This window comes from Marmota marmota, unplaced genomic scaffold (genome assembly GCF_001458135.2).
Source record: "Marmota marmota marmota unplaced genomic scaffold, marMar, whole genome shotgun sequence".
NCBI lineage: Eukaryota > Metazoa > Chordata > Mammalia > Rodentia > Sciuridae > Marmota > Marmota marmota.
Window position 1 is genome coordinate 4,607,245 of NW_026000000.1, and position 22,543 is coordinate 4,629,787.

General features: G+C 39.2%; 1 protein-coding gene across 12 annotated transcripts in view; it reads left to right on the plus strand.

The window, feature by feature from the left end:
* Sgms1 (sphingomyelin synthase 1) overlaps positions 1-22,543 on the plus strand; it is a 289,949-nt gene that overhangs the window by 128,830 nt on the left and 138,576 nt on the right. Inside the window, exons 1-3 of one of the 12 annotated variants that reach the window (XM_015498877.2) lie at positions 6,404-6,773; positions 7,870-8,014; positions 9,719-9,857. The exons of 7 other annotated variants lie outside the window; for them this stretch is intronic. The gene's annotated coding sequence lies outside the window, so the exon portion shown is untranslated. Of the gene's footprint in view, positions 1-6,403; positions 6,774-7,869; positions 8,015-9,718; positions 9,858-22,543 lie in introns of those variants that run through there. 4 more of the 12 variants (XM_048807433.1, XM_048807440.1, XM_048807438.1 and 1 more) reach the window with 4 other exon arrangements.

Below are 22,543 nucleotides of genomic sequence, written 5' to 3' on the forward strand. Positions count from 1 at the left end.
TTTTTTTAGCGGTGGGGGGAGAGTACCAGGGAATGAACTCAGGGGCAGTCAACCATTGAACCACACCCCCAGCACTATCTTGTATTTTATTTAGAGACAGGATCTCAATGAGTTGATTAGTGCCTCACCATTGCTGAGGCTGGCTTTGAACTCATGATCCTCCTGCCTCAGCCTCCCAAGCTGCTGGGGAAACAGGTATATGCCACTACCCTTGGCTATATCTGCACAGTTTTAAATAGGGAACTTCTAAAATCTTGGCAAATTTTAGAATAGATGATTAGGAAAACGGGAAAAGTGGACAGATAATTGTTACTTAGTGGGCAATCCTGAAAGGTGAAACTTCCAAGGTAGGGAGAAGGAAGGGCACATGAGCCTGCACTGTGGTTCTTCTCTCATGTACACAGATGGGAGAAACTAGGTGCTCAATGGGATTGTGCCCCCTTCTCCCTTGGTGTCCCTCAGGAGCTCAGCTGTGGGATGAGCCCAGGTCTGCAGCTTTCTCTACTAACATCTCTTGCTGTTTTTCTTTCTTCCTTTGTAAATCTTCTTTGTGTGGGGAGATACTAGATAGAAATGATAATTCAAGTCATCATTTTACAGACAGTATTGAGGATTACCAGGTAAGTGGTTTTGACCACTCATAGCTACAGACTGATAGCTTGTCTGAGGAGGAGGGAATTCATGGAAGAACAGACAGGGGCCTGGGCACTCAGATTTTCTTGGCAGAGGAAGCAAGGCCCACTGCAGACATTTCTGAATTGCTATTATCTTAGGTAGTAAAGACACATTAAGGCCTCTGTTAAAGACATAAACATAAAACCCCCAACACCTACCTTCCCCCCAAACATGCATGTGCACAACAAAAGTGGACTGTGAAGCAAGATGGGCAATTTTGTTAAACACCCACACTTAAAACTGTAATTGTTTATATAATTATGTCTAATTATCCAGAAAGTAATCCGAAGATTTTTTTTTTCTTGAGGGTTTTAATGATACCATGTGTTTTAACATCTCACCATGTTTTCTGACCTCCTTGAAAGTGGAGCTCCTGTCTCACACTTTTTGGAAATTCCTGTGGCATCGGCACTGAGGGCAGTGCAGAGCGCCTTATAAGGACTTAGAAATGACTTGTTGAATCAAATTGAAGTGTGACTCAGGAGGTGGATGTAGGTGGGAATTCTGCACTACTTGCCTTGGGGGAGTTCACATTTTGTCCATATTCGTGACTTGTTTATAAGTTATTTTAGCTCAAGAATTATCTGCTGATTTTTCTTGGTCTGTGCATTAACCATATAGAATTATCTCTGCAAATTAATGTCCTTAATGAACTTTGGATAAAGGAAAAATAACATACTTCAAGTACCCTACCTAATTAAAAAATGTGATAGATGTGTTTTTCATATAATACAAAATTTTGTATACAACCTATCACATTGATAATATAAATACTTGCCTCTTAAATTTAGATAACTATGAGCCCCTTTTATTCATTGTTTGAATGATAAAGTTTGTGAGCTAGACATTCCCACAATCTCTACATTTCTCAGCCTTGAAGGATCTCCTCGAGGAGGTGCTATGAATGACAAGAGAAAGAAGTCCCTTGTGTGGGATGAGGGAACATGAATCACCAGCTCAGTGGGTTCTTTAACTCATACAGGATAGAAATCAAACACAGCTAGCAAAGAGGAGGTTAGTAAGAATTATTTATTATATCCATTCGTGTATCAAGGTGGCTACTCCGTAGGTGGAGTAGCAAAGAAATCAAGCGGGCGGGGGGTGGGGACAGTATATATATGTTCTGGGGCTAGAAATTACTACATTCATAGGTTGCAGTACACCCTTTTGCACTCGGCCAAAACTGTTTGCACATAGTTTAAACTGTACTTATTAGCATTGTGCCTCTGCCTGACCAGGCAAATGAGGGTCTCAGTTACTTTCCAGAAAGCACCAGAGATCAGATCTGCCTGCCCCAGTTCAGTGTTCTCCCATTGTTTGTCCTGAACAGTGAATTTGACTGAGGAATGGCCTCCTGACATTTTTCTTATGCCTGGAATGTGTTATCCTTATCTCTCAGCAGTCACCAACTTAAACTTGACTCTATCCTCCTGCCTCAAGGTGTGGGGGCCACAGCAGCACACATTTAGAGGAAGAATAGGTGTTATTGCCATGGTATATATTATGAGACTCAAGCACAAGGCGGCTGGGGCACTCTGTGGAGGTCCTGAACGTTCACAGAGGAGTCTAGCCTTGGATTTGAAACAGGAAGTGAGGAGACAGGATTCCCACTGTAGGAAGACCTCGTTTGCACTGTTTTGGGCAGTCGACTGAAGGGCACAACGGCAGTTGCTGATGTGATTTCTCCTCCCTCACCCTCCTTGTGCCATCTGCTCCTGCATTATCCTCTCGGAAGCCCTTGTCACCAGAGCACACAGTATATGCTTTATGTTTTACTAGCTCTACACCTGCCTTTCCCAGCTAGGCTGTAAACTCCCTCAGGGCAAGGATTTTCTTTTTTTCCACTGTAGCATCTCCAGTGCCATCATATTAGTTGGCAAGTAGCAGGTGCTCAGCTAATATTTACTAACCAAACAGATGAACAGGTCAGTTTCTGGAATCAGAGAGAGTCACTGTTCTCCATACAAATGTAACAGTAATGGTTAAAAAAACAAAAGTAACAGTTTAGTGGGGAAACTGAAAACACCCTAAACAAGAATCGAAATTAACATCACCAATAAGGGACAGCAGGCATCCTGTGCTTCTGGATGCTCTTATGTCACACTGCAGCTGAGTCACCTAAATCTAATTATGAGAAAACAGATTGAAGTAGATATAATTAATGTCCAAATTGAAAGATATCCTCCAAAACAACTGGCATGTCTTCTTCAAAAGTATTAATAGTGTGAAAGAAATGCCCAAGAGCTGTTTCAGTCTGAAGGAGGCAAAGAGTCATGAAATGAGCTAAGTGTAGTCTGTTTTGCTGTGCAGGGAAGAAGCAGATTCTCTAAAGGACATTGAGACAATCGATAAAGTTAGAAAGCCTAGGAGGAGACAGAGGGTGAGGGTGTCTAACGTAGCCGCTCTGGGTACATTGTCAGGACTCACAAGCCTGTCATGGTGGCTTGAACCATGTCTTGTAACACAGGGCAGCGCAGAACAATCTACAAGGGTGAAAACAGTGGGAGTCAAGAGGTGACCAAAGCTGTGTGCCATGGTCCCTTGCCAGAGACTCTCTGGCTGTTATGTGACTCTGAACAGCACCCTAGTCTGAATGTCAATACTAGGTAGAAGGATATACTTAGGCTGCCTCTGGGGGTGGGATTCATATTTCAAAAAAACTAATAAAGGGGACAAGGTAAAAACTGACTGGTAAGGTGATCTCTTGCTCTCTGTACTGGGAATTCAATGAAGGGGCACTTAAATACTGAGGCATATCCCCAGCCCTTTTAAATATTTTATTTAGAGACAGGGTCTTGCCAAGTTGCTTAGGGCCTCCCTGAATTTCTGAGGCTGGATTTGAAATTGTGATCCTCCTGCCTCAGCCTCCAGAGCCTCTGGGATCATAGGCATCTTGCGCACCTCCATGTCTGGCAGGTACCTTGTTTCTTGCATTGACATTATTGATGGTTTCTTCTTGGTGGTCAAATTATAGTGAAAACTCAGAGGGGAAGGAGGAAGAATAAAATACCAAGTACTCAAATGATAGTTTCAGGGAGGGAGTGCAGGCTTTCTATTTTTCCACTGTAGCATCTCCAGTGCCATCATAATAGTTGGCAAGTAGCAAGTGCTCAGCTAATATTTATTAACCAAACAGATGAACAGGTTTGGAATCAGAGAGGGTCTGTTGTGTTGTTGGTGGGACTTCAGCCCAGTTCTTTGGGCTGACCCTGGTAATCAAGGAGATTCAGTGATGATGGACACTCATGAAGTGACTCTGCGCCTTCCTGGGACTGGCCAAACAATTCTTTGAAAAACCAGCTGAGATGCCTCATTAAATCTTGAACCACTAGAGGAAGCTTTAGAATTACATACCCATATACCTTAATTTTATGGAAATTGGAAAGTAATTTTGAAGCATTTTCAAAGAACATTTACTGAAGAAAAAAAGAGTTTCCTGATTAAACCCAAACTAATAAACCTGAATTAACATCATTATCAGGGTATCCCGATTTTTGAACCATTTCTTTGTTTGGCTGGAAGTACTTCTACAGGTGAGGTGAAAGATGAAGATTAGAAACCTGAGCTAATCAAGTGTTATTTTACTTGACTGTTTCTCAGTGGAGTATATAAATAATGTGTCAGAATTTTAAAGTGTAGTTTAAAATGCATTATGATATTAATGGAACCCAAACCAGAAGCCTTATGTAGATTAAAAGTGTTAATAAATGTAAAATGTTTAGAAAAATGCCTGATGGCAGGAGAGGACCCGGACGTACATGCCAAGAGACTTGAAGTGTTTTGATGATGAATTAGCGTTCTTTTGATTTGGCTTTTATTTTAAAATCTATTTCCATTTATTTGATTTGTTTAAAATGTGAAGTTTTTATACATCTTCTTTTATAATTGCTTTGGCTTCCAAAATATTTTATATTTTCTTATAATTTATTAGTAAATTTCTAGACACAGAACTAATAGAAGTTATTTGGAGAGTTTGGGACACGTGATTGTTAGACTTTCCCACAAATACTGTGAATTTAAGTGAGAAACAGATAAAGTAAAAGACATGTAGACGGTTTTCAACAGATCAAGTTATTTTTTTTTAATGGACTATATGAATTTAGCCCAAGCCATATGTTTAAAAGCTCTCATTTTGGCCCTAACTTTTAAATTTATTAACCAAGAGAAGAGGGAAAAACAATTGTGTCTCACAAATGGCCTCTACCCTTTTGCTCTACAACTAGTTTTAGGATAATTTAAAATATGTGACAAGCTCTTGTTACCACTTTTTCAGACTGTGAAAAAATGTGTAATTTTGTACTGTGCTACCACTGCTTATTTGCTGACATCCTGCCTACTTGGTGGTGGTGGTGGGGAGATTGATTGATTTAAGTACTACATATTAGGTTTGCTATGACTTAAACGTTAGTGGTCGTCAGTAATGATGAAACTTCCTCTTCCTTTCATCTTCTGTCATTCTTTTAGTGCTTTTTCGGTGCTGGTCACCCTGCTCAGTGCTTTCTACCATTTTGAAATATAATTCTCCCAACCTTTAAGATCTAGGTATTTAAAGTCTCATTTCACAAGTAAAGAAACTGAGGTTTATGAAAATCGGGTTTTCTGACATTCTTATCCAGGTGCATAGATATGAAAGCTTAATTCAATTAACCAGTTTTAAGGTTTTAAAAAAATAGAGAATTGGCATTAGGAAGGCTATTATTGTAAAACAAGAAAATAGCAAGAGTTGATGGGGAAGTGGAGAAATTGGAAACCTTATATGCAATTGGTGGGTCTGTAAAATGCTATAGCTGTTATGGAAAACAGTGTGACAGTTCCTCAAAAAAAATTAAAAGTAGAATTAATCCCACAGTGTCACTTCTGGGTATATTAACCTCCAAAGAATTGAAAGCAGGGTCTTGAAGAGAGATATTTGCACATCTGTGTTCATACCAGCATTATTCATAATAGCTAAGAGGTGGAAGCAACCCCCAAATTAATTGACAGATGAATGGCTACATAAAATATGCTATAGACACACAATGGAATATTATGCAGCCTTAAAAAGGAAGAAAAATTTGACACATGTTACAACACAGGTGAACTTGAAGACATTATGCTAAGTGAAATAAGCCTATTACAAAAGGACAAATACTTACAGGAGGTACATAGTTTTCAGGCGCTGGGGGTAGGGGGAATGAAGTTCTATTGTTTAATGGGTACAGAATTTCAGATGGGATGATGAAAAAGTTCTGGAGACAATTGGTGATGATGGCTGCACAGCAATGTGAATGTTCTTAATGCCCAGAATAATATACTTAATAAAATCTATCATCTTAACCATGTTATGTGTATGTTGCCATTAAAAAATACATTTAAAAACGAGGAAAAACTTGAATTGATTGGCTGTGAACTTTTCCTTCTGAAGAATTCCCTCCTGTGACATATTTCACAAATGAAGATATTCCAACACCCTCACAGATTGGTTGGAGAAGCAAGGGGTGGGAAGAGATCCAGACCTTGGGTTTGATTTTGCTAACCCTCAACTTGCTCCAAGTCTGCATTTTCTTTATCATGTCCAATTCAAAACAAGTGCACTTTTCTTAGGAACTGAATTCTCTGGAGGGTGATATCAGCATACTTTCACTCTGAGTGTTTTTAGCAGCCTGAGAGGGAAAGCAAAACCAGAAATAACTTGGGGCTCACATTCAGATAGGTTAAGTGGATATTTCCAGAGTGAAACCTATAACCAGGAGCCCTGTGCTTCAGGTCTGTGCAGTGTTAGGGGTAGGTGGGTGGATCATCTGGTCTGTGTGGGTCAGCTGAAGGTTGTGGAATCTAGCTAGTGCTCACTTGGCTCTTGACCTACCTTACAGAAGCTCACAGGGTCCATTCCGTTCTACAGGGGAATACTCAGTGTGATAGCCCGGGAGCCTGTTGTCCTGTCTCTCAGCTTTACCACTGCTACAGTTCATTGGTGTTGTACTTGTGAAGATTGGACCCGCGTGTTTCTTGTTAGTCCACAGCTGTTTGAGTTGTCAGTGGGTGAGGTACCAGCAGTGTGGTGGTGATGAAGCCCACACTTCCAGTGTGGAAGGATCCTTCTTCAGAGCCTGCTACTTGTAAGTGCTGGAAGTTCAGCAAAGGAGCACTGTGAGCATGTGGCAGAGACTGCCCTCATTTTGGGGGGAGTCAGGAGCGGATCCAGAGCTCTTCTAGTGATGATGATTAAAGAGAGACTTGGAGAGGTTTGCTTTGAGGACTCTGGACCTAGTTCTAATGATAGTGGGGATTTGTAACTTTTCTGTGGGAGGTGGGGTGGAAACTAGAGTCATTTCTCCTTATTGCCCCTTTAGGGTCACTTATTACTAATGGGTGGAAGCTAGAGTGGAATTTGGAAGACAATAGAGGAGGCCATCTCAGGTTCATGCCTGACAATGATGGCAACTATTCTAGTTGACCTGCCTGTGGAGGGCTACCTGCATACCAACAGCTTTATGTGCCTTATCCTCACTGTAGCTCTGTGAGCTGTAGTTGAGTGGCGTTCCTGGTGCCATTTTGTAAATGGGGACCTCCAGGATCAGGCTTAACAGTTTGTCTAAGTTTGAATAGCTCATGCTGAATGGATCTGGAATGGTCCGGGACTAGGTGCTGGTAAGTAGGAACTGTTTTTATTCTCCCAATATCATCTTATCTCCTGGAATATGGTGTAGGAAGGTTGAAAAATGCTCTAAATGGGGATGGGGGGCATGTGGCAGCTATGTCTGGCTGGCTATCCCTACTTGGAATATATGACAGCCACTGCACATTATCATCCTATGCTGGCCTAAGTTTTGTTGAGGAATGGGTCATTTGGGGGCATTTACAAGTGCTGTGTGTGTCATTGCTTTTCTGGGTGGTGTTTGGGGGTGGTAGTGGGGTGTGGTGGCATAGGGTAGGGGTGGTGATAGAGTACATCATGTGACTCTGTTTAGAATAGCTGTGTGTGGATATTTACTGATGTGAACAGGTTTAGGCAATTCCTCAGGCATTTGGCTGGGGCATAAAGAACAGCCCGCAACCAGCAGAGTGCTTTTTATATCACGTGCAGTGAATGTGCTTGGCACTACGGCCAGTTTGACAATAAAGGCAACAAGACATTTAGAGCCATTAAAGAATCGTTTATGCCAGAGTACAAAAATGGACTTTTTGGATGCGTTGTGGGTCTGTTTCCTGCAGGCTGCTGCCAAACATTTGCCTGATGCACTCACAGTTAGGAAAGGTGGTTGGCAATTCTGTAGAGGAGTACGAAGCTGCATCATCTGCCTGCCTTGGTCCTCTTGTCATTTCATACGTTGGGATCAAAATAAAGGAAAACTGATAGGTAAGGAACACTGGCTCTTTTATTAAAGAGAAATTGCTTCTTGTTTCTAAATTTCAAAAATGAAATATATACATATAACTTTAAAAAGTTGGCCAAGCAACATAGAAGTATAAGGAAAGTGAAAATCTTCCTTTTTGCCCCAATTCTTCCTTCTTTCCTAGAGAAAGTTTCAATTTTCTTTCTTTCTGTCCCCCCCCCCACACACACACACTGGGGATTGAACCCAGCGGTGCTTAACCACTGAGCCGTATCTCCAGCTCTTGTTTTCACTTTTTATTTTGAGACAGGGTCTCACTAAATTGCTTATGGCATTGCTAAGTTGCTTAGGCTGTCTTTGAACTTGCAATCCTCCTACCTAAGCCTTTAGAGCTGCTCGAGATTACAGGCATGTGCCACCGGGCCCAGCATGAAAGTTTCAATTTTCTGATTTGTATTTTTCCATGAATGTTCTGTGCAGATCCAAGTATCTTCTGTGTGTAAAATGCATACTGTTCTAAATTTTGCTCTTTTCCTTTCATAATTCTTCTTGGAGATAATTCTGTTTCAGCCCATGAAAATCTAATTGTTTTAATAAGTATATAATTTCAATCTATGGAAAGACCAGAATTTATTTGACGGGTCCCCTATTTGGACCTTAAAGCTTTTATAAACAACAGTGAGGGGAATATATTTATGTTCCTTATTTTCCATCTGCCTCCATATATCTGCAGAATAACTTCTATGTTTAGGTATACATACATTTAGAGAGGTTTACTCTTGGGCTTTGTAAAACTAGATTTTAAACATATACTGTGTGAACCACCAGTCATCTTTTAGAAGTTAGCTTGATTAATGTGGTTTCCATTCCTCTTGCATTTGTGAAAATGTGCTGATTAAATATATCACATTCTATTGAAACATTTTCCCACAAAATCAAGGTATTTTAACCCAATTTATTTCAGGGCAGTACAGTTTAATCATTAATAAGTCACCCCCTCACAGAGACTTCACAGTCTTGATTCTGACCCCTGAGTACCCCATTACAATCTAAAAACTACTAGCTAACCACAGTGAGCACGGGGACCATTCACTTTGCTGGATGAGGAGCTTTGTAATTCTTGAGAACTGTGCTGAGTGTCTGTTAGTGGAAAGTCCTGAGCTTCGGAGGACCTGCAGCTGATTGTGGGTAAAGGATTGCATTGCTCTATTATTTCTTTTTATCTATCTATCTATTTATTTTTTTGAATGTAATTCTTTCATAATTCTTCTTGGAGATAATTCTATATCAGCCCATGGAAGTCTAATGGTGGGTACTGGGGATTGAACTCAGGAGCACTCAACCACTGAGCCCCAGCCCCACCCTATTTTGTATTTTATTTAGAGACAGGGTCTCACTGAGTTGCTTAGCACCTCGCTGTTGCTGAAGCTGGCTTTGATCTCCTGATCTTCCTATCTCAGCCTCTTGAGCCGCTGGGGTTACGGGCATGTGCACATTGCTTTATTTTTCACCTGCACAGTGGGTCATCAGTTCATGAGACATTTTTGTTTCAGCTTCATGCATGTTTACCAATCTGCTATTGAGGTCTTAAACTTATTACTAGTTTCAATAGATTTATGCAAATGTTGTTTGCTAGTTTTGACTGTCTTTCCAAAGTTTATCTTAGTGGGAGGGTGTGAGGGTATTTGAAAAACTGGTACTGGATTTTGTTGTTGTTTCCGACTTAGATATTCCAGCATGTCACCTGGAGTTTGGAACCTGGGCTTTTTTGCCACTTAATCCTCTGGACTATTGACATATTGTATTGATCCACTGTGGAAAACACAACGTAGAAAACACCTGTGGGAAACACCTGGAAACCTCTAGGTATATTGCTATTAAGATTTTTTTTAACATCAGTTTTCAGATTATTTTGAAAGACAGTTTGTTAAAATGTCAATATCACTAATAAATGAACTCTACTTCTTTTAACTAATTATTTTTGTCAAGGCGATCTGATATAAGTGTAGTTACTAGGCTTTTGAAAATGCATGCCTGGGTTTCATAACTCAGTCTGGAGAGACCATGGAGTGGAATCACTCATTAATAATTAGGCCTGCACCAATATTAACATCATCTAAATTGTATTGAGCCACTGTTTATCAAATTGCTGCAGCTTACCTGAGTTCTTCCTGGATGAGGAAGCTGGAGAACTTAAACAGAGTACATAAGGGCCCACAGTTATTAGGAAGTCGAACCAGGACTTGCTCCAAAGCCCATACCATGTTCTCGTACCTTAGTCTCCACAAGAATTCTTTAAGGTCAGTAATTTTATTCCCATTTTACCTTTCAGAAACTCAAGGATCAGGATTAAATGATAGGTTTTTCACAGCAAATTAAGAACCATGTGGTCTGAAGCCTAGATTCCTCACAGGTGTTACTTGAGACAGACCCATAGGTGGGCCTGTCCCACACATTTGAGGATATTTAGCTTCCCTGGACTTTACCCTCTAAATATCAATAGGGACCTCAAGACTGTGCCCTCTCTTAGTTTGAATGTCTTTTACGAGGTGTCATATTTACATTTCTTAATTTCAAAGCTTATCTCTTAACATTACACTACATTTCCTCCCATAGCAATTTTTAAATCAACAGTAATCAAACTCAACTCTTGATCATAATTTGGAATACTTAGAATAAGTGGAATAATTGTAAATGTAAATCATTTTAATCCAGAATCAGAGATGAGAGCATCTCACCGGATTCCCTGATTTACAGATTTAACCAACTCCTTTGTTCTGTCTTCAAGTCCCTGAGAGTAGAAGTAGAAGGCAGATTGTTAACTGACTGGATTCAGCCCACATCCTGAACTCAAGATTGGGGCCTTTTTTTTTTTTTTTTTAATTTTTTTATTACTGGTTGACTTCAGTTTAATGTATCTGACTGAGCCATGTTTGTTTGTTTCTTTCCTTCTCTCTCCCCCTCTCTTCCTCACTCTCTCTTTTGCAGTACTGGATATCTAACCCAGGGGCACTGTACCACTGACCTACCTTTATTAAAAAGGTACCCTGCTTAAAAAATTTTGAGACAGGATCTTTTTTCCTCCTCCTCCTCCTCCTCCCTTTTTTTTTAAATTGTTGATGGACTTTTATTTAATTAATTTATTTATATGTGGTGCTGAGAATTGAACCCAGTGCCTCACAGATTCTAGGCAACTGCTCTACCACTAAGCTGCAACCCCAGCCCCCGAGAAAGGATCTTTCTAAGTTGCCTAGGTTGGTCTCCAACTTGGCTATCCTCTGCCTCAGCCTTCTGAATCGCTGGGATTACAGGTGTGCACCATTGGGCCTGGTGCCAAATTTGTTTTCTGATGAGTGATTTTGGCCTGTCAGAGGGAGAAGTTGGGAGGGTTGATGTAATTGAGTTGAAACAGCACACCATGAAACTTCAGAACCTGTTTGTGGATATTTTGGAAAAGATTTTTCAAACATGGTCTTATCCTTAAGCAGTTCTATCATACTGACAAACCTGATTGCCTACATAGGACTTGTCACTGGTACCTTAGCATGTATTTGGGAAGCAGGCTTCCCCAGAATTTAGTAGATGAAAATATATTGAATAATCTTATATATCCAAATCCTGAAAGTTCCCATAGAAGGAAAGAATTTTTGGTGAATGAAAAAATGTTACTATTTATAAGAGTACCCACTTGTTCGAGAGAATTTGTTGAATGTTTTTGCTGTGTGGAAGATAGACTTACAAGTTCTGTGGATGAATGGATGTAGATTTTTGCCTGTTGTTTCTGGTGTTGTTGGTTTTCACATCCTTTCTGATTGTCAGTGAAAGGTAATTATAAAAGATGACTTTCTTACATCCACTTAGGTAACTAGAACACTCTTTGTCCACTTTCAGGGTTAAAGGCTAGTTCTGGTAAAATACCTTCTTTTCCTCACAACATCAGTCCCACTTGTTTAATAGTGTGCCTATCAAATATGAAATGTATTTTGGAACAGATTTAATAAAGAAGTTGATTCATTATTGAGGGAAGGTCACCAAACAATTATAATCTTTTTAAGAAGCATCTTTAATCTCATGGAGTTGGTGGGGCATGAAATTGGGTCACAGTGAATCAGTTAAACTGCAGTATGGGGAAACTGTGACCAATGAAGAAATGTCTTGTGATGAACAATAGGAGAGCATTTTGCAGGCTTTGGAGTAAACCACCTCCAAGCCCCCAAATAAAGATTTGGGGGTGTTGGCGGGATATGTGTTTCTTACTGACAGTGGGAAAGACTAGTTCACTAAAACTGTAATACATTTTCATAAGTGATCAAAAATCAGAGATGTTTTGAAATCACCTAATTCAAAATAATTGTCTTTTTTATTCTTGTATAGGGAATGGGAATGTAACCTGGGAAAATGTGTTTGAATTGTTAACTCACTTGTAAACATCTAGGTCAAGAGTTATTTTATCTCTCTTTTAAGATCATGAGGGAGAGACCACTGATTCAAAGTCCTGATGTTGGGAATTTCTTAAATAAAGCAAACAATAGATTTAGGATATCTCCTGGAGTTGTTCATTCTGATTTCTGTATATATCATCTTTACCCATAACTGTAGTCCATTACAGTAATTTGTAATCATAAAAACTTTTTTTGTATGTGTGATATTAGGGATTGAACCCAGGGCCTTGTGCATCCCAGGCAAGAACTCCACCACTGAGTAATTGATAATTTTAATGATAATCTTGATTCATGAAGACCATATGTAAATTGGGTTCAGGGGTTCTTGTTTAAAAAATCAGAAAGTATGGCAAAATATATTTAAGGAGATGGGAAAACTTTTAGGATACACTATTAGTACAAATAACTTGTGAAAATTTATGCATATGTGCACTTAATTTAGTAAAACCCAAATATGTTTCCCAGAAGTTTTTAGAAAAATCACTCCATAAAACAGTAATCCGGCCATATTCCCCCCACCAAAAAAAAAAAAGCGGGGGGGCGGGGAGATAAATACAGTGACAAAAATGTAGAATAGGGCTGGGCACAGTGGCACGCACCTGTGATCCCAGTGGCTGGGGGGTGGGGTGGTGAGACAGCAAAAAACAACTCAGTGAGACCCTGTCTTTGAATACAAAACAGGACTGGGGATATGGCTCAGTGGTCAAGTGCCCCTGAGTTCAATTCCCAGTACTCCTCACCCCGAAATGTAGAATAATAGCTAATAGTTTTATACCCTAGAAATATGTTCATATGTTGTGACATGGAAAATATAAAACAGTAAATATAGTCCTGAAGGATATAGAAGATTAGTATATAGAATATAGCAAAGTATGCAAGCAAATAAATAAAAATTATACAGAATGCAATCAAGCATTTATTTAACAATATGTGTTGGGTACAGTTCTTTAAGATACACATTAGGGAATCAAAGAGCCACTTCTGGTGCTGGTCTCAAAGACTAGAAAGAAATTATTCAAAATGGTAGGTGCTTCTTACCAAGGATAAGGTTATCAGTATTTTTTTTCCCCAGGAATGTTTTTATTTTCTAAATATTGTTCCAAGAACTTTTACTTTTGCAAACAGGGGTGAAGTAAGGCAGGGGAATGTATAATATGTTCTAGAAAGATTTTTCAATTACCAAAAGAGAAAATAAAATATCCAGGCCAGAAAGTTACTTTTTTTTTCACTTATATAAGTCCAATATACTGTTAAATAACTGAACCACTTGAGGATTTCTGTCTTAACCTCCTGAGGGGCACGATGCTTTGTAAACCTTGACTGCTGCTGCTTTAACCATACGGATTTAGTTCATCATGGCAGTGAGTGAATGTAAGAATGATTCTTGTGTAGATTCAGAGAGTCAGGTGAAGCTTTTTTTTGGTCCCTGGCTGACCTATATGGACACTTATTTTTTAGCTGAGAAATACATGCAGTGGAGGGAACCCAAGAGCCTAGTTAAGTGCATCAGTTTCTTTAGGACATTAATTTGCTTTAGAGTTCTGAGAAATAAGAGCTTGTGAATTGTTGGAGATTCATAGCAGCCATCAGCATATTCAAGGCTTTGAGACATTTTTGGAGCAAAGAAAAAAAGGTAATTGCAGCCAAAGGAGGGGTTTCAATGGGACATGACTGACATCTAGGAAGGGATGGGCAGGGAGGAGAGAATGGCAATTGAAGAAGGGGAAGGAGTGACCAAGGTGACTCCCAGCCAGTTCCAGGAGTTTGTGAAACCTTCACTTCTCCAAACTAACTATGTGGTTGCAACAGGGTCAGTTTTACATATTCATGAAGGTTGACATTGCTTCTGTTGGGATGAATTTTTGTAACTTTGAAAAGTTGTGTTTAAAATCACACTTTTTCTAAATTACACAAGCAGATCCCTTTCAAGTCTCAGTAGGGGATTGTTACTTGCAAGAATATTTGTAATTTCAACTGTGTAAATCCGTTGTGTAAATGTATTTCATGCATTATGTTTACTTATATCAAGAAACTCCTCTGTTGAATTTTCAGTTGATGGGTTTTCTTATTTAGAAAAAATTAATCTTATAATTAACCTCCTACTATTTGTTTCTGTAAAGAGAAATCTATTTCTTTTTAATGTTTGTACTATTTCCTTTCAAAGAAATCTTATCAAGATCTGAGTAGAAAAATCATAAGCCCTTATTTTGAGAAGTTTAAAGGTCTGGAGGAAATTAAAGGAGAATTTGAGGAACTGGGCAAAGAAAATCCAAGAACCCTGAAATTATCAGTAGATAACAAAATTAATTGATGTCCAGAGAATAATAAAATGTAGTTTTTGGGGTTATCTTTTATTCCAGGCATCTCTACTGGACAAAGTTTATTTTCAGTGCTGTGGACAATTGCTTTGAACTTCTGCCAGTGACAGAGTCAGTCAGAGGTGCAGAGCCTTAGTGACTCAGATAATCCCCACAGGCCCCTCCAGATAATGTCTAGCACACCACTGAAAGGACACTTTGGAGTCTCTTGCTCATTTCCAAGTCCCGGACAGTTTTTCCTGATATTCTTTAAAAACTATTTCTTGAGCAATTTCATTCACTGAATGGTTACAGTTTTAGACTCTGACATAAATGCTCTTTTTATTTATGTTAAAAATATCAAGAATATTCCAGATAGGTATTTGGAGTTCCGGTGTCTTGTATTGCTACCATGGCCTTCACCCCCAAAGTGGAGTACTGAAAATATTATAGTTAAGGTTGTAGGCACTATTTCTTCTCATCTAAATATCTCCTCTAATGACTAATTGAATAACACTCTCTGCTGTTTAGTTTCTTTAAACTAAGGGAGAGGCAGGGCATTCAGTATAAGTATGTATTTTTAATGAAAAAAATGTAGAAATAAAACAGTATGAGAAATTTTAATTTTCTGTGTACATATAGCTGAAATGAGACAGCCTGGGAACTGATTTATTTAAGAATATTTATGTGCAATGCCCATTGTAAAAATCCCAGCAACTTGAGTGGCTTGATCCCAAGTTACAGGACAGACTGAGTGACATAGCAACATGCTGTCTCAGAATGAAAAAAAAGGGGGTTGGGGATATAGCTCAGTGGGATAGTGCTACTGGTTTAATACCCAGTACCACACATGCACACCTCCCCCCACACCAAAAAATTTTTAGTGGGAAAATTTGTTAGTTTTAATTATGAATTTAATATTTAATAGGATGAAATTTTGTTTCTTGTCATATGACAGCCCATATAGTAACAAATATTTTCCAGTACTGCCCCTCAAACTGTCATTTACTTTGTGAAGGAATTGATACATCAGATGCTATCTATACTGGGATTATAAACCAGAGATAATTTAGAGACATTCTCAAAAATTGACTTCTTACTATCAGTGAGAACCCTGAGGAAAGAAATTGAAAAGTGATAAATGCATTTCTTTAAAAGCTATACCTCTGATGTCTTACTAAGTGAAATAAGCGATTTCCTCCGTTTATCTAAAAGAAGGTAATTATTTCTTAAAGAAACATGTCTTTCTATAAAAATTTAACGTAGGTTACCGTCATAAACTTCGGTGGTGGTTGTTATTGTTATTGTTACAAGTCAGCTGAGTTTCACTTGAGAAAAGGTAGGAGGTAAGGATGTCTCAAAACTCCCAGGTTAGGAACCCACTGGGCTCCAATTCTAGATCCTGCTGTGTGTGGCAGAGACATCTGACTGGTGACTTCCTTTAGAGTTTCTTGATTTCCATTCTTGAGGCAAAGAATTAGATTGGTTGAGTCTATCATTTTAGCCATAGGCTCCTGGCCAGTTTCAATAACTTTCTTTGGGTTAGACTTTCCTTCACATCCAATCAACTGTGTGTGTGTGTGTGTGTGTGTGTGTGTGTGTGTGTGTGTGTGTTTGTGTCAAGTGATACAGAAATGGCAGTTAAAAGATAACTTGACTAGAGGTTGTGGCAGAATCCCCAGAAAAGGGAGTAGTTGAAGAGATACCTGAAATGTGTGTCTGGTACAAATCCAATTTGAATAAGTTAGTTGATTCTTGCTTAAAAACATTTTCATTAATCTACCTTGGAATTATGTTTATGCACACACCCATAGCCCCTTATTTTTTGCCAGTGCTAGGAATTGAACTCAGGACCTTGTACATGCTAAACATGGATTCTACCTCTGAACTTCTTCCCCAGCCCTCAGATTTTGTATTTTAGTTTGTTTTTATATTGGGCTATACTTGGAATTTCTTATGGGTCCATCTTATTATTTGCTTGCTAAATTTTGCCTCTTTTAGAAATACTTTCAAATGACTTTCAAAGTTTATTATGGTGACTTGTTTTGAATTTTCTTTTGAAGTTATAAGGTTACTTCAAAGTATTTTACAAGTATTTGAAATTGCAAAGTTCTCATTGTTCAATGAGTTCCGTTAATTTCCAGTAAATACCTATTCTTCTCCATATTTAAAAATAATCCAGACTCAAAAGGCAAGGCACTTAGTTTTCAAGTCATTAAATCACTGCACAGTATGCGGTGTGTTTGGGATGTTACATGACTTGTGCTTGTGAGACATTGTATTACTATTTCAAGAAGAGGCTACTTAGATTATGGTAGATTAAACAGTGTAGAGAATTATTTTTAAAAATTAATGGTGATTAATCCTTCTTAGGTTAAAAAATTATTTTTGGTAGAGGAAAAAGATTATAAAATGGGCTGGGCATGGTGGCACATGCCTGTAATCCCAAAGGCTTGAGAGGCTGAGGCAGGAGAATCACCAGTTCAAAGCCAGCCTCAGTAATTTAGTGAGTCCCTAAGCAAATTGGCAAGACCCTGTCTCAAAATAAAATATAAAACAAAAGGGCCGGAGATTGGCTCAGTGGTTAAGCGCCCCTGAGTTCAATCCCTTATTAAAACAAACAAACAAGTAGTATAAAATGGACGGTACATTTTCAAATGTAATATGAAACGAATTACTTAATTACCAATCCAAAGTTTATTGGTGCACATGTAATATTTTGAGAATAAAGTTTTATTATGTCAGAAAAGATTGTGTGGACAATTTCTCCATTATTGCAAACATATTTCTATGGCTTGCTGTAGGCCAGGTGATGGGCATGGATTAACAGTGTGGGGACAAATCGTGGGAGGACATTACAGGGAACTGTAGGAGCAAACATCTAGTAATGCAATTTGTCTCTTGAGGTGGGTAGTAATGAAGTGTTGAAAAGAATAACTGAATGTGGCAAGTAAAGATGATTTTATGGTTAACTGAGAATCTTGATTTGATATAATTGGTAATGGACAAATGCATATGTTTTTACTGGGTGCTTTTGCCCTTAAGAAGCTATGGTTGATAACATGAGGAAGATCATTTTGGCACAACTATGGTAGGGATTTAAAAACAGCCCAAAATGCTGTTATTAAATTGGAGGCAGGGCATTGCCCAAGTGGCCCTCATTGACAAGACCTGTGATGTTTGAAAACTACTTCTTCAACTTGTAAAAGTTCTAGGAACCTCAGTTGCGTGTGGGGCAGCTTGTGAAAGGTAAAATAGGGTTTGAGATTTGTCTCTGGAGGGGAAGGTGTAATTTGAAAATTAGTTTGAATTTAAAAAACACTTTTTGTTTGAAGTATTCTGTTCTGTGTCCCATATGCTTCAGTTATCACCAGTGAACCAACTGGGAAAGGTATTTGGCAGTCTCACAGGCTTGTGTGATGGGTTCAAATGAGATGCACAAAATATGTAGGGATTGTGTCTTTCCCCTAACATGGAAGGGGATGTGTTAGTTGATGTTGTTATTTATCATAGCGAATGGAAATGTGATTACTGGGTGTGCTGTTTTTTTCTGTGCTAAACCTTGAGTCCCTTCAGGGAAGCTGCACTTCTACCTTGATGCCCAATAAATGTTGGTGGAATGAGGGCATAAAGTCCCTTATCTTTCCTCAGCACTTGGTCACTTTTGGTGGGAAGAGAGAGGACCCAATGTTTACTTTGAGGTCACACTCAAAACTGGATTTATTTCCACACTTTTACTGATTCTATTTTGTTCCCCAAAATTTAAATTTCCCATTTCCTGAAGCATAGTTGTCAGTATTTAGAGTAACTACCTCCTTAAGTGTGTGGTATCTTTCTCTGGAATTAATTCTCCCAGATTCTCTCATTCATCCCCCACATTTAGTAGATGGCAATTTGTAAAATCTGTCCTTTTCTGCTGGGCAGCCTGTCCAAAACTCCTCTACTCAAGTGCCCTTACAGAGGAAAAGGAAAAGGAAAAGCTGCTTCAGAGGCAAGCTGAGAACTTGATAAGCTCCCAGGGTAGTTAATAGATGACCTTTTATGTTTTGTATTTTGTTTTATGTTTTGGCCAAGCCCCTCAGAGAAAAGAGCTCTGTGAGTCACCTAACAGAATCCTGATGGGCTCTAAGTTCCGGCAGGCTTGAGGAAGGGCTGGGAGAAGACATCCAACTTTTCCCTTGTATTATTCTTTGAATCTGGAAAAAGTAAGAATGCAGCAGAGTGAAGGACAGATTTAGGCTTTCCTTGAGGGTAATGGAAAGTCATTCTCCTTTGTGAGGAGAGTTGGAACCAGCTGCCAGCAAGAGGAAGCCTCCTGGGTGACTTTGGCAAGAGACTGCAACTTTCAGTCCCCAAAGCTGAGACCATGCCCAAGGCTTTCCAGTGACTCGCCAGATAGTCAATGTTCTTCTCCAAGCAGAGGAAAGGAAGGGATGGATCAATGAAACTGTCTTTACTAAGAGTTAGACATTAAAGGAAGAAGATGCAAGCTTTGTATAAAAGAAGAAAACACCAGCTTTGTACCTTAGATTTTATATTCTTTTGAGTCAGGCTCTAATTTGCATAACACTCTGTTTATAAGTAAGAATGAGAAGGTTTTCAGTGTGTTTTATTATTCTAATAAAGTACAGTTTTAATGGAAAAATATTATTAAATTGATCTTGTGCTGTTACTGGTCTCTCGGTATTATTCATGTCTAATTACATGCCATCTTCCCCTGAGAAGAAGTAACTGAACTATAATAACTAGGTCGGGACATGGCTGTCAAAAATGAAGCATGCCTGCTGCAATTTCCACGTCACACATCCATGGCACACAGTGGCAACACAATGGCAGCTGATTTGAGCACTTTCAGTGTTGCTTCTGGGCAGCCACCACCAATCAATCAGTCTCAATCAATCAATCAATCAATCAATCAGTCATGTTGACCTCTAAGATGAAACTTTTGCCCTCCATCATTTAAGAGGAAGTAATCAGCATCGAAAGGGCTGGCCCTCCAGATGCAAATTTGTAAAATGGGAATTTGCCAGTGCTTTGTAGAATGTTGGGAACTTTAATCTTTTCTCTCCTCAGCCTTGGTGCTTAAGCCCATTCATTTTTACCCTTGGAAACTTCTACTCCAGTGTGTTTTTCTTGAAAGCAAGTCACCAGTAATAAACACATAGAAATTCAAAGATTGCTACGCCAGATTTTTTTTCAGATTAGGAGAAGGGCACCAGATTGTGCCCTGTCCCTCCATCAGTATTCTTCTGAATGTCATTGCATTTATGTCTACAAAGATTTTCACCTCACTTTTTACTCAGTCCTGATTGAAACTTTAGAGCTATGGCCTTCTAATTTAGGATGTTTTTTTCCCCAGAAGCTCTATCATGCGTGGTATGCATAGTTAACTTGCTCATTCATACAGTCCTTGAAAAAACTTTTATCTTCACGAAATGTATCCATTGAAAAGCAAGCCCGCAGCTTTCACTATGCATTCCCTGTGCTAGATCCCATATATGGAAGATCACCAGAGTGCTCTCAGCTGCTTTAGCAGTTATCTAATCTATAAGGCCTATTTTTGTTCCCTGTCCTCAAGCCACTTGCTAAGAAAATACTTCTTCCACTTCACAGAAGGAAGGGATGTCAATATCCTTTACTTGTGATGATCGCAGAAACAATTTGGAACTAGAAAATAGTGAAAGGACCACTAAATGCTTTGAAATTGAGGAGAACATTCCAGTACATTCATCATTAAGTCAGAACTGACTTACTTGTACAACATTGTACCCTGAAGGAATTTGTCAGACTTGATTTGGAACCCTGTCCCACCTTCTCAAAGTGCAACCTTGATTTTTTATCTTAGACATGTTATATCATCTTTGAGCCTAGTGTGTGTGTCTGATTGAGTTGGGGTTTCAACCTTTTCACTCCCTCCCCCAGTATTCTTGTAGGACTACATGGAGAGGTATTTGATGACTCCTGACAGTCATAGTTGTTGTCACTGAGATACTATTTTGTATTTACCAATGAGAATACAGGAAGACCTTATTGACAGCTAAATGTCTTTAATGTGTCCTGTTGTCTTTAAATAAGATATATTTGTCTTATTTTACTCTCTCTCTCTCTCTCTCTCTCTCAAGGGCAGAATGGAAAGTTCCCTTTTTGAATTGCATTCCCATTTTGGCCCTGCTTTTTGAAAGTACTTATGATGGAAATTAAATAGCCTTGTGGGTTTGTCATGTTGGTGGAAGGTGGCGTTTTCAATAACTCTGGTGGTAATTTGCCTCTCTGCATTTGTGACTATCTCTGAGGGCCATCATGTTCTTTTGGTGTCTCCTGTTGCAGAGGGAAAATGTATAGTGCAATAAAACCAGTTAATGTTTCAGAAGATTATACCTTGGGAGTGTATGGGTTCCTGTGGAAACCCTTCTTGGAGGTACAGAAAGATAACTGGACTTACTCTATGGGTGACAGAACCATTTGGTTTTTGGAATTCAGATGACGTTTTGGATCCTGCATAACTGATTCTTTTTCTTTAAATGATTCATGGGCAGGACCAAGACAACATGTTCTGTATCTAATCATGTGGCTTTGTTTCTGAGAACACTTCCCTTTCTGTTTATGTAGACTCTAGCCCTGCATAAAATCTTGAAAGAGGAATAGCTTTGCCTCACCTACTGACATTTTTGAGTTTATACACAGTCCTTTTTTTTTTTAATTTATTTTTTAGTGTTAGGTGGACACAATAGCTTTATTTTATTTTTATGTGGTGCCGAGGATCAAACCCAGTGCCTCACACTTGCTAGGCGAACACTCTACCACTTGAGCCACAACCCCGGCCCCTGTACTGCTGTTTTGAGACAGTTGTTATCTGTAGACTGGGGGATTGAAAGGCGAGTGATTCACCTGAGATGGAAATTCAACCAAGAGATTTTATTGGGGGGCTGCCTGAAAGGGAAGAAAGGAGAGGAAGAAGCAGCAGTATGAGTCTGTAACCTTCAGTTTAACAAGGGTTGCTTTGGCGATGTGGTGGGTGCTGATTGGCAGGGTGACCGGCGAGTGGACACTGTGTCCCATGGTATTAGTTGAGAAAACTTTTGACTTTGGTGCCCTTTGGAGAGGAGGTGGAGGGGTAAGGGATTATGAGATGTACTTAATTGGGGAGAAACCAGATGGGGGAAATAAAACCAAAAGGCAAGGTCTCCCACACACCCAACAGGGAGTGAAACAGTTTTCAAAGGAATTGGAGGGTCAAGCAGGTTGCTACATTAGTATCATGGTCTAGCTTCTGGCACAGACAAGATAGGTTATTATCTTTACTTGATAGTTGTTTTTGCATCTGTAGAAAGAATGCCAAACCCCTTCTGGCTCTTTCCTTTATCCCCTCCATCCTTGCCTTATCAAGTCTTGGGCACAGCAGAACATTCATTCTGGACATCAGGAAGACCCTTTTCTTTCTATTTCTCCCATGAAACTGTTTCTCTGCCCTGCAGTCTCTGGAGAACTTGCAGGTTGACCTCATACAAGCAACCGACCAGCCAAAACACCTTCCTTAGACATAGGAGCATTTTTCTGAAATAATATCACCTTGGAGCTATCCTACTTTTCTCTCCCTAAAGCATTTTATTTTGATCCAGGTACAGAGATTCTTAGACTGCTAGATAGATCCCTGAATAATAATGATCCCTAATAACCTCAACAGCAGGCAAGACTACTATGTGGTGTTTGAAGTCAGGGCCAGGGCAATATTGACCTTTTGGAAGAGTAGTGGCTATTGTATGTTCATGTTTTAGTCAGCTTTTTTTTTTTTTTTTTTTTTTTTTTTTTTTTT